Source organism: Chrysemys picta, unplaced genomic scaffold (genome assembly GCF_011386835.1).
Source record: "Chrysemys picta bellii isolate R12L10 unplaced genomic scaffold, ASM1138683v2 scaf2083, whole genome shotgun sequence".
Classification (NCBI taxonomy): domain Eukaryota; kingdom Metazoa; phylum Chordata; order Testudines; family Emydidae; genus Chrysemys; species Chrysemys picta.
This window is the reverse complement of record NW_027054787.1, coordinates 1-8,416: the sequence shown is the minus strand read 5'-3', so window position 1 is coordinate 8,416 and position 8,416 is coordinate 1. Positions and strand designations below refer to the sequence as shown.

The window sequence follows — 8,416 nt, the reverse complement described above, 5'->3', positions numbered from 1 at the left end:
ATCCCCAGAAGACACCATGAAACAGGATAATGAAGACATATGTGCAAGTGTGGACTTTAACCCTGCAAACACTTACACACACGCTTAACTCTAAGCACATGAGTAATCCCATAGAGGTTAAGCATATGTATAAATATTCGCAGGATTAGAGGCTTAATTTTTAAAAGAAGTTAAACTTTTCTGAATTCTGCACTGATTCAGGGTTTGGTTCAGCTTCATTTTTTTAAGCAAAGATTTGGATCTTTTCTTATTTCAGTCATTCAATCAGCACTGATATTGGCATAACCAGTCTCTTAACAGCTAAAAGGACAATGGACTTTGTGTAAAGATTACATGAATGAAATCCCATTACTTCTAGGAGACTACTGTAGGATTGTGATGAGATATAACTGCAGAAGGTAAGCAAAATGAACAACATGCTTCTGAATTTTGTTTGATTGTTGGAGTTCTCCAAAACATCTGTTTTTTTTTGTTTGTTTGTTTTTAAAGAAAGGTATTCATATAGACTTAAAGGATCCTGATCAATTTCATGACAACTGAGTGGATGGCCATTGGGAGGTTTGGCTTGGAAGATTCTGGGAGAAGTATGGCATATATAGGGGTTAATGAGTGATGATCATGCACATTATCTCCAGCCAAACAGGAGACACACAGGCAGTTTTGAAAAAACTTCCAAGTGACTTAGGACCATGAGTTCCATTGAAAAATCAATGTGATTTGTGTTCCTAAGACACTTAGATCCTTTCAAAAATCTCACACAGTTTGCAAGGTCCTCATTCTGAGGGCCCTATCACAAAAGAGCTCCTTTCTCCAGTGACTTCTCCAGTAGGCCTCTATGCTATGCAGATAGTCTCAAAGGACTAAACAACAGAAACAAGAAAGAGAAGGAGAATATACATTCTCATTTAAGTTTCAGTAACAAAACATTCATAAATAGCAGATTCTGCTGCTTTTGTAGCAACATGTAGGAAGAGCCTCTTCTGTGCTGAATGACGTATCTAATAAATATGGGGAATGTGCTCCTTCAGTGTTGTCCCATATACCTGGTACATTAAAATTCCATGCACCAAAACCTAAACAAAGGCATTTTCTGGCAGCAAGGTGGGGGTTAACAGCAATTTCCCCTGCCACTCATGAAAATGATAGAGTATTAAGCCATCTCTATGCTTCCAGGTCTGAGTTCTGTGATAGATCTTACCTGGCTAAAGCAAGCCAATGAATTTAACCCCATTCTTAGTATCATATGTAGCTTTCAGTTACATTAAAACCCATATTAAAAAGATTCCCCTTTCGAACGCTATTAACTCTCAGTGTGGATGGAGGATTTTGTACAGCTTTCATAGGGGTTCCAAATCCATGTAAGCAGGTAAACAGACGTTAGTATTCACCCCTTTGGGGGCCACTGTGGCTGAAATGACTGATCTGATGAGGTAGTCACCACAGATCAAGCAATCTAAGCTTATACATACATATTAAAAGTAACTTTTACAGTCTGCACTGAGATCAGATTTAATGCCCAAGTAAAGCTGTAACGTAGCACAGTATGACAGAATGAAGAAGCACATACGTTTCTAGAAGATCATATCAGTATGAACTCTATACTCCTATCTGTTTATAAATATATTAAAAAATAATGTGCCTTACCTTTTTGATCTGTGGAATAAGCAGATCCCAATCAGTGCGCCTCGTCAGAGACAAAAGGCTGGAGAATCTGTTAAAATAAGCCAATAAAAAAAAAAGGAGTGATAATATTTTATTTTTGATGACACAAGGTATTTTCTTCAGCTAACGGGAAAAAAAACTAATTGTTTTTGTTCTACTAACAGATACATATATAGATACATATACACATACCGCATGTACTATATACACATCTTGAATTGATGCAATGTGCACTAATGCAGCACTTCATACCCAGAGACTGAATTCGGAATGCTACAACACAATGGTGGTTTTCTTTTCATTTTCCGAAATCACACAAAGCTGACATTTTAAAAAAGAAAATCATTACCAGCTCATATGCTGCCATACCACAAAAGCCTATCCTTAACTAACTGCTGCATAATCATTCTCCCGGAGCGTTATTATCCATCGGCTCGCTGCCTATCTCCAGACAGACGCAGTCTGCAAGCCACCAGCTTGCATCTACCATGTGTACATTGGGAAAAGGAAAACGGCAAATTAGAAAAAGTCCCTGCAGTGGTGAAAAGGAAAAGAGGGCGAGTGGGAGAGGAAGAGGGAGCTCACTGGCCACAGAATTTTCGAGAAGGATGACAAGGCAGCCAGCTCCGCCATCATTCACTTACAATAGGATAGTGCATTTGCGTCTGCTTAAGCAGTTTGTCAAGGGGTTTCTGGTATCAAATGCCTGACAGGCATTTTAATTGCATTCAGCCAAGTGTGTCCCCAGGAATCAGGCCTCTAATCCTATGAATTTCATCAACGGGTTTCCTTTGTGCCACTGCCAAACACACACACACATGCACCCACTGCACACAGGCAGCAGCATGCGGTATTTCTGTAGCTATACCAGTCCAAATCCTACACGGGTTTTACGTACTGTACATGCTGAAAAGGAGGTCTCATTTTCTGCATTATGGAGGGGGAGTGTTTTTATTTTTCCGCTTTATTTTTCTATTTGGTGCTTCATTGTCAGCTTTGTTATTTGAGCCCCAGGTTTGCTTATTTCCAGCGACCGAGAAAGACGAGAAATTTCCAGCAGAGCTAAGATGTTGTGAGTGGGGGACCTTTGTCACCAATATTCCATGGTTCAGCTTGCAACTAAACTCCTGTCAAACATCCAATTTTGCCTCCACTGCTGTACAGTTTACATATTGGGCTCAAAATCCATATGTTAGATCAGGAGGTAGATTAGGTTAGGGTAGATTTTTTTAAAAAGCCAAATTTGAACAGAATCAGATCAGGCGCTTCTGAATTATGACACACTATAAATTGAAAAAAGTGTTGAATAGAGTTTCAAAACTTGTCAAACTTGTTTTCCAGGAGGGGAGGGCAACTTCCTAGCAAAAAAGACAGAAGAAGAGATCAAACGTAATAGACTGAGCTCCCGTGGATATCTAGTGCCCAGGACTAAAATTTAGTAGGGTCAATTTTAGTAGAAATTGATAAAAGTCTAATTTCTTTTTGAAACATCAGTTAAGGTGAACTGAAATCCCAATCCAGCAAAGCAGTTAAGCCCATGCCTGACTTTAAGCACATGGATAGTCTCACTGAAGCCGGTGGGACTACTCATGAATGTAGAGTTAGGCACACATGCTTAAGCATTTTGCTGGATAAGGGCGCAAGGGCGCAATTACACATGTCAAATGGAAGATGAAGACAGTTTTAAACAGCAAGTTGTTGTCCCTTTTCCTTGCAGAGTTAGACCCCATAGTATAACCCTATCTCTGGGGAGTCTGGTCAATGGAACAGAGGCCATTTCCCCCCAAAAAAGGTCTGTGAGGAGACCCAACAAGCCTCTTAAGTCTTGTGGGATGATGTGGGGGACCCAGCATGGTGCCTGGAGCTTCTGAAAAGGGCTGAGAAACATCCTAAGGTTCACTGAGGGGTCTCCCCTACCATAGAATCCAGGAAGTCCAGAGGGAGAGGGGCAATGCCTTGCCTGATCTCCTCCTCCCAACTCCCTCTTCTCACCCAGTCCCCACTCCCTGTGGGCCTCCCGAGGTCCTTTTGACTCCAAGAGTCACAGCAGTCAGTCAGGTAAAAATAACTGGCATGCACCAATGCTTCCCCCTCTGCATTCTCCTGTGCCCATAAGCTGGCTCCAAGTGCCCACATCTGCCCATCTCTCCTCTTGGAATCAAAGCTGGCCTTAGGGGTGGGCGATTGGGGCAGTTGCCAAAGCAACCTGGGGGTGGGGGGAGGAAGCGAAAATGTTTTCCACCCTGGGCGACAAAACACCTAGGAGTCAGGCCTTCCTGGAAGCCCTTCTTCCTCACAAATCACATCTCCAGTAAGAGGGAGGCATGAGGAAATGGAGGAAGCTAGTTTGATGGGGGCATGCATGGGACTGGGGTTATGGGAGAGCATGAGGGTATGGGGGGGAACAGGTGTCTTGCTAGGAGTTATGGGGGATGGGGGACCCCTGAAGCAGCACAGAGGCATAAGAGAAGCAAGCAAGGAAAGCACTAGGACTCTCCTGACTTCTCTTCCCAGCAAGCTTCCTGTGACTCATCAAAAGCGAGTCTCACAGCTGCCAGCTACAGGAGGTTCACCATCTGCAGAAGCCAGGGAGGCTCCAGTCTAGTGCTTCGCTGCCTTCTCCCAAAGGACGGAGCTGCTCTCCAGCTCCTCCACCTAGCCCCCATCGGCTAGTAAGCAGTACCCTCATGGTCCTCCAATTGCCCCCACAGCTCTGCTCCTCCACAGACTCCTCCAAAGCTCCTAGTGGGGTCCCATAAACATAAGACATGGGGGAAAAGAATAGCAGGGACCCCTGAAAACCCTCCTAAAGACTGAACTGAGTGCAGATGGCTCTGAGAAGCCTCATTCATATGGCTCAGTGGGGGGTCGATGCATTTGCCCAGGCAGTGTCCTATTTTGGGGCCCATGCTAGGACTTTAGAAGGCACGGTGAAGTTAGGCTTCCCTCCTTCAGTCCTCAGGAAATCGAGCAGCTTATAGCTTCCTTTGCTCCTGAGTTCCAGGTCAGAACTATTAAAACAATTATGAACCTTTGTGCCTGGGAAGTTAAGGTTGTAGGCCCAGATCAACAGTGAGTGCATATTGCCTTTAAAGAAAATTAGAGATCAGAATACAACCCTTTGGACACCCAGGAAATGCAGAATTAAGGTTGCACTTCTCAAACAAGGCACTCAAACCACCTCAACTCTGCCCAGGCCCGAGAAAAAATAAACCATTAAATCCATCCATAGCAGACAGATTCATTTCATCAGTCTTCACAAAAACCAGAGCGCCTCACACATAAAGCATGCAGTGGGTGTGCTCCCTTCCAGCTTTCCTTACAGTCATACGACACACATATGCAAGAATTTCACAAATTCCTGACCAGACAGATAACATCCACAGTCACTATGGACCTGATCCAGCTAGATGCTGAGGGCATTCAGCATCTCATGGGGGTTGCTTATGTCCTTCCAGGATCGAGCCCTATGACTCATAGACCTTAAGGTCAGAAGGGACCATTATGATCATCTGGTCTGACCCCCTGCATGCTGCAGGCCACAAAACCGTCCCTACCCTTCCCTTGACTCTGCTGATGAAGTTCCAAATCCTGTGTCTTGGTGACTTCAATTTGCAGAGAACCCTCCTGCTAGCGATCCCTGCCCCATGCTGCGGAGGAAGGCGAAAAACCTCCAGGGCCTCAGCCAATCTACCCTGGAGGAAAATTCCTTCCCGACCCCAAATATGGCGATCAGTAAGACCCCGAGCATGTGGGCAAGAGTCTCCAGCCTGACCCTTGTTAGTCATTATACTATTTACCTGCTATTGCTCGGTATTCCCCACCAATTATGTTTTACCATTAAACCATTCCCTCCATAAACTTATCTAATTTAATCTTAAAACCAGACAGGTCCCTCGCCCCCACCGTTTCCCTCGGAAGGCCGTTCCAATATTTCACCCCTCTGACGGTCAGAAACCTTCATCTAATTTCAAGCCTAAACTTCCCCACTGCCAGTTTATATCCATTCGTTCTCGTGTCCACATTAGTACTAAGCTGGAATAATTCCTCTCCCTCCCTGGTATTTATCCCTCTGATATATTTAAAGAGAGCAATCATATCCCCCCACAGCCTTCGTTTTGTCAGACTAAACAGCCCGAGCTCCTCTAGTCTCCTTTCATACGATAGGTTTTCCATTCCTCTGATCATCCTAGTGGCCCTTCTCTGCACCCGTTCCAATTAGAGTTCATCTTTTTTAAACATGGGAGACCAGAACTGCACACAGTACTCCAAATGAGGTCTCACCAGTGCCTTGTATAACGAAACCAGCACCTCCTTATCCCTACTAGATATACCTCGCCTAATGCATCCCAAGACCGCATTGGCTTTTTTCACCGCCACGTCACATTGTCTACTCATAGTCATCCTTCGGTCTACAAGAACCCCTAGGTCGTTCTCCTCTTCCGTTACTTCTAACCAATGCGTCCCCAGCTTGTAACTAAAATTGTTGTTAGTCATCCCTAAATGCATAACCTTACACTTTTCACTATTAAATTTCATCCTATTTCTGATACTCCAATTCACAAGCTCATTCAAGTCTCCTTGCAGAATATCCCTATCCTCCTCCGAATTGGCAACGCCTCCCACCTTCGTATCATCCACAAACTTTATCAGTCCACTCCTGTAATCGGTTCCGAGGTCAGTTATAAATAGATTAAATAAAATGGGTCCCAAAACCGAACCCTGAGGAACTCCACTGGTAACCTCCCTCCAACCTGACAGTTCACCCTTCAATACGACCCGCTGCATTCTTCCCATTAACCAATACCTTATCCACCTCTGGATTTTCATATGGATCCCCATCTTTTCCAGCTTAACCAATAATTCCTCATGGGGTACAGTATCAAACGCTTTACTGAAATCCAGGTATATTAGGTCCACCGCATTTCCCTTATCTAATAAGTCCGTTACTTTCTCGAAGAAGGAGATCAGATTCGTTTGGCACGATCTGCCCTTCGTAAAACCATGTTGTAAATTATCGCACTTGCCATTAACCTCAAGGTCCTCAACTAGTTTCTCTTTCAGAATTTTCTCCAGCACCTTGCACACTACAGATGTTAAACTAACAGGCCTATAGTTACCCGGATCACTTTTTTTCCCTTTCTTAAAAATAGGAACCACATTAGCTATTCTCCAGTCTAACGGAACAACCCCCGAGTTTACAGATTCATTAAATATTATCGCTAATGGGCCTGCTATTTCTCGTGCCAATTCCTTCAATATTCTCGGATGAAGATCGTCCGGTCCTCCCGACTTAGCCCCATCAAGGCGTTTGAGCTTTGTTTCTACCTCGGTTACGGTAATCCCCCATTCTGTTTGCCCCTCTGCCACGGTGCTAGTATCCCTAATACCTTCATTGGCCTCATTAAACACCGATGCAAAATATTCGTTGAGATATTGCGCCATGCCTAGATTATCTTTAATCTCCTCTCCGGCTATAGTCTTCAGCGGTCCTACTTCTTCCTTCTTAAATTTCTTCCTATTTATGTGGCTGTAAAACCTCTTACTATTGCTTTTAATTCCCCTCGCTAGGTCCCACTCTACACGGCTTTTGGCCTTTCTCACTCCATCTCTACATTCTCTGACTTCACTAAGGTAAGTTTCCTTACTGATCCCTCCCCTCTTCCACTCTTTGTACGCTTTCTGTTTCTTCCTAATTGCCCCTTTGAGTCGGTCGCTCATCCAGCTCGGTCTAAATCTCTTGCTTAATAATCTTTTTCCCTTTTTCGGGATACAGGCCTCTGAGAACTCATGCATCTTAAACTTAAAGTAATCCCAGGCTTTATCTGCCTTAAGATTCATTAATACGTTTGCCCAATCCACTTCCCTTACCATTCCCCTTAGTTTGTTAAAATTGGCCTTTTTAAAATTATAAACCCTAGTCTTTGATTTAATTCTGTTACTCCTTCCGTTTAGTTTAAAGCGAATTAGCTCATGATCGCTGGAGCCCAAGTTGTCCCCTACTACCACTTCCTCAACGAGGTCCTCACTAGTCACCAAAATCAAATCTAAAATGGCCTCCCCCCTCGTCGGTTCGGCTACCATTTGATGAAGGAAATGATCAGCAAGCACATCTAGGAACATCTGAGCCCTATTATTGCTGCTAGCGTTTGTTCCCCAGTCTATATCCGGGAAGTTAAAGTCCCCCATAATTACACAGTCCCTATTAGTATTTACTTCTCTAAACACATTAAATAGTTCTTTATCCATATCATGGGTCGATCCCGGCGGTCTATAGCACACCCCAAGCACTATCCCCGGGGAGGCTCTAGTAGTCCTTTTACCCAGTGTAAGTATCGCCCAGACGGATTCCGTGTTTTCTATTCCATCAACTATTATTTCTTTACAGCTTATCTCACTATTGACATACAATGCCACCCGCTATGATGCATGTACGCACCAGTTCTCCAAATGTCATTAGACATAAAGCTGGCTTGTCTCCATAGATGATCCTCACATCCCAAGATAATGAAATTAGAGCACTTAAATGAGACGAGCAAAGGTTAACATGGCGACAAATCATCATACTTAGCAGTGGAGATGCATATTTGTGAAGCAAATCAGAAAACCTATGCTCTGTTATACACATTTTCTGTACCCTACCCATAAAGAAGGAAAAATGGGAAGCTAGAATCTATGGGTACGTCTACACAGCATCTGGGAGGGTGCTTCCAAGCACAGGTAGAAAGAAGCATGCTACCTCTGCTCAAGATAG

The 8,416-nt window shown here is 43.8% G+C and overlaps 1 long non-coding RNA gene across 1 annotated transcript; it reads right to left on the bottom strand.

The window, feature by feature from the left end:
* Window positions 1-428: 428 nt before the first annotated feature.
* On the bottom strand, window positions 429-2,165 carry LOC103307464 (uncharacterized). Its single transcript, XR_010597377.1, has 2 exons — window positions 2,012-2,165; window positions 429-1,711 (listed from the first exon to the last, which is right to left on the bottom strand). It is a non-coding gene; the product is annotated as an uncharacterized LOC103307464 (long non-coding RNA).
* Window positions 2,166-8,416: the final 6,251 nt, after the last annotated feature.